Below are 10,967 nucleotides of genomic sequence, written 5' to 3' on the forward strand. Positions count from 1 at the left end.
AGGCCTGTGTGACCTCAGAGGGCCTGTGTGACCTCAGTGTTGGGAGGTGTCATCCTCATGACGCTGTGCAAGGAGGACGGGGTGGGCCTGCAGACATGGTGGCCTTCCCCAGCAGTGTTGGTGCTTCCCCACCCATCATGCTTCCTCCCACCCAGAATCATTTCATAGCTCCTCCGGAGGCTGGGCACGGTGTCCCCAGCACAGGGTGTAAGTCCGTCCGTCCCAGGGAGGCAGGTTCTGCCCTTCGCCCCCTCCAATTTTGTAGTTTCTCTCTTCAAATCGCCACCTCGGAAGCTCTTGCAGGTTCCCCCAGTACTTAAAGCCCGTGCTCCCCTTGGTGTCTAGGCCAGGGTGGCCTGCTCCAGGTGTCCAGACCTGGGTCATCGGTCCCAGGCCTCCTGTGTGGCACTTGGACACGTTGTTCCCATTTGCCTTTTTGGTTATTTTATTTTATTTTTTTTGGTTGAGAATTCTTTCAGGTTCATGGAGTTTTTATTAACATTCATTTAGTAAACAGAATTGACCTAATAGACAACTGAAAATAAAGACTAGATCTCTTGAAGTGCACGGACTACAACAACTGTTACTTGTTTTAAAAAGCAAACACTGGCTGGTATCTCTAGGCTTTACACTAGTTGAAAAATAGGCCAAGTATTGACATTGAATTCCCCTCATGCATTGTTCATGTAAAAGAGTGAATGTTAAAATATGTGGGTGCTACATCTAACCCACAAAAGCCCCTCACAAATCTTAATGCACTGTGTATCAAATATCCACCTCGTGTACTATGAAAGTTTTATTTATGTCTCATCATGAAGTCAAAAGTAATGCAAACAATCCAATTATAATAGGCTAATGACCTGCAAAATTTCATAGGGATGAATGTCAGTAGATCTAAATAGGAAATAAATGGTAATCCTATCTACCTATGTTAAAAAAAATAGAATATCTTTCCAGATTTTGCATACTCATCACTTTAAAGATGAGGTATGCAAGTTTTAAGGTTTCACAATCTGCCAGAAAAACAGCAGTTATTCCTGCAGTATCTCATTAGCATCTGACCCACTTATTTTTAGATGACATGATTTAGAAGACATATAAACCCATGAAAAAATTTGCAATTATTCTGACATGGTTTCAATGTTAACCCTAGAATCATTAGTGGAAAGAATAGCAATGTGACGCAGAAGAACAACTAATCAATATGACTAAAAATATGCTCACTTTCAGAAAAACAATATGGTTATCTGGAAAAAAATCACAGCTACAACCTGGGGAACACTCCCATTTGGGATACTGATCTGGCCAAGGCACACTATTTCTAAGCAGAACTATCAGATCAGGGTGAATTTTGGCCATCTGTAAGGAACAGCCTATAAGACAGACCATAACTGGTCCAATTCCCTTCAAAGCTGTATCTGGTACTATGCTACCCACTTCAAAGTTTGAAGTTAATTCAAACGAAAAGAGCATATTGGAGCAAAAGTAAGCAAATGTGTAAACTCTAGCACATTCTTATTGCTGTATTAAGTTTGAAGATGAGCATACCTACCACAGCAGTACTGTTCCAAGAAGCAGGGTAGGAACAGTGTTAAATTGGAAAACACTATTAATTGCACAAGTTATAGAAAAGTAAAAACATGTTTCAAAATCTACAATAAACCTGTATCCAAAGGAGTCTTATAGGACAGTGAGGTGCTGGACTTTGGTTCTCGGTACAGCTTTGCAATGGACTCACTGGCCTATGGGTATGGCTCACTTCCTGCCTCCTGATGGGTGAATATGCTACAAAGAGCTATGATGTTTCTACTGAGTGGTAAAATTCACACAAGTTCCAGGTTATTCATTCCTTGTGCAAAGTTTGATGTAGATGAAGATAAAGTGGTTTCTTGGTCAATAACTGCAATTTCTTTCTTTTAAAGTCAGTGGGTTTCTTGTATCTGTAACCACAATAGAAAGATCATTGTTTAAAGTACTTTGATGATTGATCTATTCCAATATCACATTCTGGATAAGAGGGACTAAGAAGTAACACGCACTAGTAACCATTGACACAGTATGAGTCCTATATGTGTATCACTTACAGTTCTATTACAATTGGCCCAGGTTTAATCTCATCCATCTCCATGAAAGCAAAACACTTGGTGCTGGTAAACCTTTTTTTAGGCTTGTAGTGTTTGAATTCAAAGAAGATAGCTGCACCTTTGGTTAATTTTTCAATATGCTTCTGGAGCTCAATGTCCACATTAAAATGAACATATGTATCTTCTTTTCTTGAAGCCACAGGCGTGTCTTGCACAGGAGTTAAATCTATGCCATTCAGATCCTTTACACTAACTGTGATATAGGGATCGATGCACTGTCCAGCATCTTTCAGACCAATTTTCTCAATCCTGATAGTGAGCAATGTCATTCCGGGTTCCGATGGCAACCTTGGTAATAGAGTACCAGGAACTCTAGCAGGAAAAGAATCAGGAGACCCTGCTCCAGCACCACCTTCTTCTTCATCTTCTTCAAATTCCAAATGCTCTTCTCACCAGGTGCTAAAATTCTTCTTAATGGGACAGGCTGAACATCAAATGGAAATTCTTTATTATACGTGAGAATATTCTTTAGGATTGGTTCTAGCTTCTTCAGGTCCTCCAGTTTAAATTCTTCCTGGGACTGTGTGGACTGTAAAGCTGCACTTCGTAATTCCAAGCATGTTGCAATTTTGCCTATGGTTTTCTTTTGCTCTTCTGTGAATTCAGAATTATTGTGTTGAGCTTGGGCCTCTTTTTGTAGATGTCTTGCCAATATCTGATACTCTTCTATCGCCTCCACCAGCTGGCCCCAAGAGTCGAAGTCGGCGCCTCTCCTAAAACTGGCGCCCCAGCGCTGCAGCAGACTCCGGGTCACCTCCGACATGGCCGGTCCCCACCCCGACCCCTCCCGCCCCTACCCCAGCAAGGCTGGGCTCTAGGGCGCCATCCTCCCCGGGCCTAACCCCGACATTAACAGGGCCAGGAGGAACCGCTAAGGCCACCACCGCCACCCGCCGAGGAGCCGCCCAAACCCATTTGCCGCCACAGCCAAACTTTGCGGCTCCGAAGCGGCCGCCCCACCTTTTTGGTTATGAGTCTCTTTATCTAATGGGCCGACACCTCCTGTGGCTCTCTTGTCACTTTGCCTGGGAAACTGGGTTTTTCTACCCCACGCGAATGTCCTTCCTCCAGGCTCAACGGGGTGCTTGGCACAGTCACAAAGATGTCCGATCAAATGATTGAAGAGGAAGAAGCAAGGAGACAGGCCCTGGTGCCCCAGGCAGGAGAGCCAGAACCCATCTGAGGGTGATTTGTGCCCAGCAGACAGAGGCCAGGGTTGTGCCTCCATGTAGCCAGCCAGCAGCTCCCCAGAGGCATCTGCAGACTATTCATCAGTGTGTGCCTGGAGTTTGGGGCTCCTGGGGGCACGTCCCACCACGTCAGTAGCTGCAACACAGGACGAGGAGCTCAAGGTCTCAGCAGACCTCTGATGTCCCTCAGCCCTAAAGGTTCAGTCGCACAGGACATGGTGCTTCCTGGGCAGGAGTCCCAACTGTGAGCTTCGGACAGGAGAGCCCTCAGTGGGTTTGGCTTCAGGGGCGGAGTGTGGGCCCTGGGCCTCAGCAAATTCCTCTCATTTAATAGCCCAAGATGGAGGGGAAGGAGGAGTCGTGCAGGAAGGAGGGTAAGCCCGGGGACCACTGAGAGGCAAGGGGGAGAGGAAGAGAGCAGAAAGCTCCGTGGAGGGAGCGGAGAACAAGAGGTGACCCCAGAGCTGCTCCCGATCACATGGCGGGAGAGAGGAGGCACAGCACACCTGCAGACAGCACGTCCAGGCTGAGCCCGCACACAGTAGGCAGGGCACTGGCGTCACGCACGTGAGGTCCTTGGGGAACTCTGCATGTGGGCAAGATGCCAAGCTCAGCTTGGGGCAAAGTGACGCTTCTTGGCTATGCTAGCTGGAGAAGGAAGTGGAAGGACAGACAGGAGACAGGGACAGCAGGCCTCCTGAGACCCACGGGGGTGTCTCCACTTGCATGTGTGACTTTGGGACTCCCTTCCTGTCCTGATGCGCGTCCCCCAGAGGCTCTCGTTCACCAAGGAAGTGACCGGGCAAGCTCTGGACCATCGGAGTCATCGGAGTGCTTCTGAAGGGGCAGTGACCAGCATCTGCTCCTGTGTCACCTGCAGACAGAGGCCAACCCCTGTCACAGGGCTCGGGAGCAGGGGGAGTGGACCAGGGACGTGGGGTCCTGTGGTGGGAGTGCAGTCGGGTTCTTGGAATTGCTGGTGCCCTTTCTCCCCTTGTGACTGGGGCAGCTGCTGGACGGCCCCCTGACCCTGGGAAGCCCAGGTCCACTGCAGGAGACGCTCGGGATGTGACACCGACGAGAGCAGTCTGCACGGAGCCCGCAGCACAGACTCCAGAGGGCAGAGGGAAGGGCACAGGGCCACCGGGACCAGGGACAGTGCAGAGAAAGAACTGTGGACAGTACCACCAGGGCCGAAAGGAGGAGACACAGGACGGTGCACCCGGGACGTCACGACGGCACCGTGTGCCCGCTCTGTCAGGGCGAGTCCTCTGTCACTGCCCCTTCAGAAGCACTCCGATGACTCCGATGGTCCAGAGCTTGCCCGGTCACTTCCTTGGTGAATGAGAGCCTCTGGGGGACGCGCATCAGGACAGGAAGGGAGTCCCAAAGTCACACATGCAAGTGGAGACACCCCCGTGGGTCTCAGGAGGCCTGCTGTCCCTGTCTCCTGTCTGTCCTTCCACTGCCTACCAGTCCCTGTGGCCAGGGTGTGCCCTCACTTCTAAGTCAGGTCCTCTTCTTTGCAATGGGTGACCACCTTGGATTTGGGACAGTTTGTGAAGCGATAGTCCTGCAGAGCTCAGAAAGGGCAGTTTAACTTGCAAGGTTAAAACTGCCCGGAGAAAATAAGCCTCCAGTGTTCCTGAAACGTTGGATCCATTAAAGAGTGGGAGACTGTGCGGGGTCTGGTTTCACGATTCCACCCCTTCTCGCTCCTACCCCGTGACTCAGGCTGCTGGCTTTCAGCAGAGTGTCCAACCCTGCCTGGTGTCCTGAAGAAGCCCTGGCTGAGGGGCTGGCACGCTTCCGACCCTGCCCCAGCCTGGCCTCTTGGACCGTGACAATGATCATCCCCTCCCCCCGCCCCAGGTGTGCCGTCCTCCCCACTGGGCAGGGGGAGCTTGAGAAGGAAGAGCACGGATGGATGTCCCTCTAGAATCCATGGCTCTTGGGTAAAATTCAGGCCTCGTTTTAAAATCATGTTCTAGCATTTCAGTGTCAACGTATGTTTTTAAACCCTCAGCGTGAGCACGAAGGGGACCTTCGTGATTCTTTTCATCTGTGAGGCATGGGTGTTTTGCCAAAGCATGAGCTCAAACGAGAAGAGTCTTGGGAGGTGAAGCAGCTGGTTCTTCATTCTCTCTTTAAGCCAGGACCACGGATCAGCCCATGGAAAGAGAGGAAAACATTTCCTGTCTAAGAACATCCAAGCAAGAAGATTCCAAAAAAAATTCATTCATTTATCTATGTTTTTTATTTGGTGTCTATAGATGTCACAGTTGGGGTACCAGTATGCAAAGATACAAGCCAGCCTATCTGGTCAGGCGCGATGGCACACACCTGTAACCCCAGCGGCTCAGGAGGCTGAGGCAGGAGGATTCAAAGTTCAAAGTCAGTCTCAGCAACTTAGTGAGGCCCTAAGCGACTCAGCAAGACTGAGTCTTTATTTACTCTCTAAATAAAGTATATTTTTTAGAAAGGGTTGGGGATGTGGTTCAGTGGTAAAGCATCCCTGGATTCAATCCTTGGTACCAAAACAAAAACAAGACAGCCTGCCTGAAGATCTCGTGGCTGGGGAGGAGGAAACCCTGACAGGTGGGGCGTCCCACGTGCTGCCATCCTAGGGCTAGGGTTGGCTGGGACAAGTTGTGTTTGGCCTCAACAGTGTTGTTGTGCTACCTTAGTTTTTAAAATTGTGGAGAAGTTTCTAACAGAAGTTTGGAAAATTCATGTGCACATATGAACATATACTCCCCACATGCACTTCAATCCAGATTTCCAAAGTTTCTCTAAAAACTTAGGAGGTCCAAGAGACAGCATGACCACCATCCTGCCTCACGTGTCGGGGTGGTGCCCAGGGTTCTGCCTCTTCAGATGGGCACATGCCTTAGCCCTTCACGGTCCCACCAGTGCCCAGAGACATCCCAGAGGGACCATCTGTGTTGCCAGCTGATCTCTGTGGCCCTTTGACTTGGTGACCTGTGGGGTAGAGCTGCACAGTCTAATAGAAATATAAGGGTAGTCATAGATGTAAGGTACACATGGGATTTAAATTTTCTAGTGGTTACATTTAAAAATGAAAGAAAGCAACATGTAAAATTTATTTTAGTCACATATTATTATAAAGGTATGGTATAATCAATATAAAAATCATAAATGCAATATTTATACTCTTTGAAATCTTTAAAATCTAGTGCCTTTATTACTCTGCCAGCACATGTCAATTTGCATTTCAGTTGTGTGATAATGAACTGTGGCTAGTGAGGACAGGATTAGCCAGGACAGTGTGATAGCACAGTGCCTGGTGGCGCAGGTGAGTGTCTGGGCTGGAAAGAGGCTGAGGCCCAGCAACCAGTGCTGGGCAGGAAGTGCTTTCTCATCATCTCTAGCAATTAGAGAAACGCACATCAAAATCACCCTAAGATTCCATCTCGCTCCAGTCAGAATGGCAATTATCAAGAATACAAGCAACAATAAGCGTTGGCGAGGATGTGGGGGAAAACGTTCACTCATACATTGCTGGTGGGACTGCAGATTGGTGCAACTGCATTGGAGATTCCTCAGAAAACTTGGAATGGAACCACCATTTGACCCAGCTATCCCATTCCTTGGTTTATACCCAAAGGACCTAAGATCAGCATCCTGCAGTGACACAGCCACATCAATCTTTATAGGAGCTCAATTCACAATAGCTAGGGACCAGCATAGGTGCCCTTCAACAGATGAATGGATAAAGAAAATGTGGTACACATACACAATGGAATATTACTCAGCCTTAAAGAAGAATGGAATTATGGCATTTGCAGGTAAACAAATAGAACTAGAGAATATCATGCTAAGTGAAATAAGCCAGTCCCCCAAAACCAAAGGCCAAATGTTTTCTCTGATAAGCAGATTCTGATCCATAGTGGCAGAGGGTGGGTAGGAAGAATAAAGAAACTTTGGATTGTATAGAGGGAAATGAGGGGAGGGTCTGTGGGGATGGGAAGGACAGTGGAATGAGACAGACACTATTACCCTCTATACATGTATGCATACATTACAGGTGTGTCTCAGCACCATGTACTACCAGAGGAATGAGAAGTTGTGCTCCATTTGTGTACAATGTGCCAACATGCATTCTCCTGTCATGTATAAGTAATTAGAACACATTTAATTTTTTTTTTAAAGGAAGTGCTTTTTGTACTTTCTTTTATCCAGAATTAGAAGCCACTAGAAATCCTTTTAGGACTCCAGCCCAGTATTTTATTGAAGTTTGTTGTCGTAGTTAACATTCCTCCTATTACAGTTAGATCTACCTACCTGTAGACTGTCGTACATGTATATAGAGAAAAACTGAGTAGAACTTTCTAGAAGTTCCCAAACTGGTTTAGAGTGCTGCGGTTTCAAGTGGAACTGCAGAAGAACAGCATACAGGAGGAACCAGACTTGGGCCCTGCTGCAGGATCAACAGGAGCAACCTCATCGGTTCTCCCTCATGTAGGCCTGTGCAAGATTGTATTTATAGAAGGAGGGACCCGTGTGTGAGTGTAAGCGTGTGTGCACACACATGGTGGGGGGTGGAAAACACTTCTCTGTAATATAATGTTCCAGAACATATAAAATGATCTCTCTGTGTTAGTTATTTACTTGGAGTGTTTCCCAGCCCCTTCATTCATCTTTCATGAATCATTTATTTGCTTTAAATCCCATTATCCTGGGTGGCCCAAAGGAAGTTGGGTACCAGGTATGGACACGATTTGCTAAAAGAGGACTTTAAAAAATGCATGTGTCACATACAACGACTTAAACCATAAAGAGGTTATTTAGTCACTATGTGACTCTACCAAACTCATGTTGAGTGAGTAATTATGGATTTGATTGTACAATTATAATCTGTTTTAAATTATTGTTAAACCCCATTTTTATTGAATAAATCAGGACAATATCTTTTGTAGAAACAGATTTTTTAGAAAAAAGGAAATTGACTGTGAAGAAAGAATTTACCCCTAAACTTTCCAGCCAAAGTGACTGAGTTATTCAGTCCCTCCCTAAACCCTCTGTAAGTTGATCTGAGAGCGAAGGGAAACGAAGACTATTTTTATGGCTTGTGTGGAATGAAGACAAGTCTCTGCTCCAAGTCGGTGGCCATCTCCATGTGGCCGTGCTCTGTGGCTCTTTTCCATGTGAGGGTGGAATGCACCCGAGGACAATGCTTCTAGACTGCCTGCAGACAGAGTCGCTGAAGGGTTTGTTTGCCCACATAACCGGGTCTCCTGGCCTTTTCTTCTTTCTCTTCTCCTCACGTGCTTCCTTTTTATTTTAATTGATGATCGGCCCTTCCTTACCTGTCAATCAACTGGAACATTGCTCCATCATTCCCACCACAGCTTGGTAGCAGCAGGTGGTTTCCTTTAATGAATTCCTTCAATGTGAATCTTATGTACCCAGGCAAAGTCTGGGACAGAAACCCACCCAAACCCAGAAATATTTGCTAAGGAATTCCCCAGGGCGTGTTCAATGAAAGGGTTATGTTACAGCCTTCTGTAAACTCCTTTATATTCCCCACTCCTGTCTGGAAAGGCAGAAAGGGAAGCCAGATGTGACTGTGGCGTAATGGCAGCTACCAGAACCAGGGTGGTGGGAAAGGTATGCCCCCAGCCAGGAAGACTCTGGGTGGGGCAGAGGCTGGGCCTCACACACTGGCCTTCTGCCACTCAGCTGTCCATCCCACTGAATGCACAGTATGATCATTCATCTAGGAAAGGGGACCCAGGACATCCTCCAGAAAGGGGACCCGGGGCCAGAGAATCCATTCAGAGGGGAAGTACGGGAAGGACGTAAAATAATGCTCAGACGTGTGTGCGCACGTGCACATGCGTGTACACACGTGTGCATCATGCCCCCTACACGAGCATTCCCAGCTGGATCGCACCAATAGCTGGCTTTGCTCTTGCTCAAGAGGGGGGGGAAGGCAAGTGAGGGTGATGTTACTATGGAGATAGGCTGAAGCAACTCGCCTGACATGGAAAGGGAAGTTGCCTGCTCAGCGTGCTACTTTAATATCAACCTGCCACATTCCTTACAAATGACAGCAGCAGCTCGTGTCTTCCAGCAACATATTCAAAGACAACACAGAGTACAAGTATCCCAGGAAGAAAAGACGGCACATTAAGTGGAGGTAACTAAGGGAACTTTAATATTTGATTCCTTGCAAAAGGTATGGATGACCTTAAGAGAAAGCAGCATAGTCTAGTGATGCACCACAGGGCTGGCAACAGCCAGGAGACTTTACTGAAGACACCCTAAGCCTGCAGGGTCGAGGGCAAGGAGGGAGACCTGAATACCAGAAGAGGCAAGGAGGACCCCCTGGTGGAAGCCACAATACCTGAAACCCAGCTCCTGCTGATTTCCTGCTTGAAAAAAACAGAGGGCAAGAGACCCTGAAGCAGCCCCTGAAGTCCAGCCTCCTGGGCACAGAGCAGGGGGACCATGGGGCAGAGGGAAAAGGGAAAATGTCCAGTGCACGCATCCATTCCTATAGGACCAAGCTGTTCATCTCTCAAAGGACAAGGATGAGGGCAAGCTGGCTGAGGCAGGGGAATCTCCATGAGCAGAGCAGTTCTGTGGGTCTGGTTACAGGGTCGGGGCATTTAAGAACCTGAGATTAAGCTGCCTGTTTCTACGGCTGAAATAGGGGTGATGTTCAAGATGTTGGAACTTCACAGGACTCAGAGGTTTGCTTGGAAGGCCAAGGAGCCCAAATGCCACCTGGTAGCGATCTCAGCACGGTGAGGAGTCTGCCACGTCACAGTCAGTGGGAATGGGAGGCAGATGGGCAAGCTGCCCTCTAGTCTGTGCACTTGGTAGTGGGAAAGTCAAAAGCCCTTGGTATCACCCAGATAGCAACACAGACCGTAGTGAGTGGGGCAGGCCAAGTCACGAAAGCCATGTAATTCTATGCTTGAACTTGAAAGCCATATTCTGGGTATATAAACATATAAAACACATATGTTTATAACACTGGAAAATTACAATGATTTCTCCATTGTTTTCCGAGGATTTAGGAAAATGAATTGGGAAATTTTTCAGGCTTATTGTTTTTGGTAAGGTGACACATGCACACAAAGTAATAGACAAGGATTCACAACAATTTGAGGCTCACCACAGGACTTCACAACTCAGAGACCTTCTGCCTTGAGAGCCCAATATTTGCCATGGGACTGTGTCATTACAGAAGCCCATTTGCCCATGGCTTATTCTTCAATGGATGAACCAGTCACAAATTTGTCAAGACTTAGATATGTGGATTCTTCCAGAAGGCTGGGACTTGGACCAAAGGAAGCCTTCTTCCAAAACCCTTCACACACACACGAAATTCATAATAGAACCCTATGGCTATCATCTTGGGAGACTGTGTTTAAGATAATTATGATCTTATTCCATAATTCCTTAGGGAAAAGGCAAATGAAAATATCTTCAGTGGTAAAGAACCCAGTGAGCTTTGCAATCAGCACGCTTCCATCAATTCTGGGCCCTTCGCAAAGTTTTTGAAATATGAAACCAACATGCTGGGACATGGCATAGTCCAGAGGATGAAGGGACATCCAGGGAAAATACCAGCACCAACAGCCATGGCAAACTACCATCC

General features: G+C 47.3%; 1 pseudogene across 1 annotated transcript; it reads right to left on the minus strand.

The window, feature by feature from the left end:
* Positions 1 to 462: 462 nt before the first annotated feature.
* On the minus strand, positions 463 to 3,082 carry LOC306665251 (axin interactor, dorsalization-associated protein-like; annotated as a pseudogene). The gene is made up of 2 exons (XR_013766692.1): positions 2,085 to 3,082; positions 463 to 1,940 (listed from the first exon to the last, which is right to left on the minus strand). The product of XR_013766692.1 is annotated as an axin interactor, dorsalization-associated protein-like (transcript).
* Between the last annotated feature and the right edge of the window lie 7,885 nt (positions 3,083 to 10,967).

The sequence above is a fragment of the Sciurus vulgaris genome (assembly GCF_902686455.1).
Source record: "Sciurus vulgaris genome assembly, chromosome: 7".
In the NCBI taxonomy this organism is placed as follows: Eukaryota; Metazoa; Chordata; class Mammalia; order Rodentia; family Sciuridae; genus Sciurus; species Sciurus vulgaris.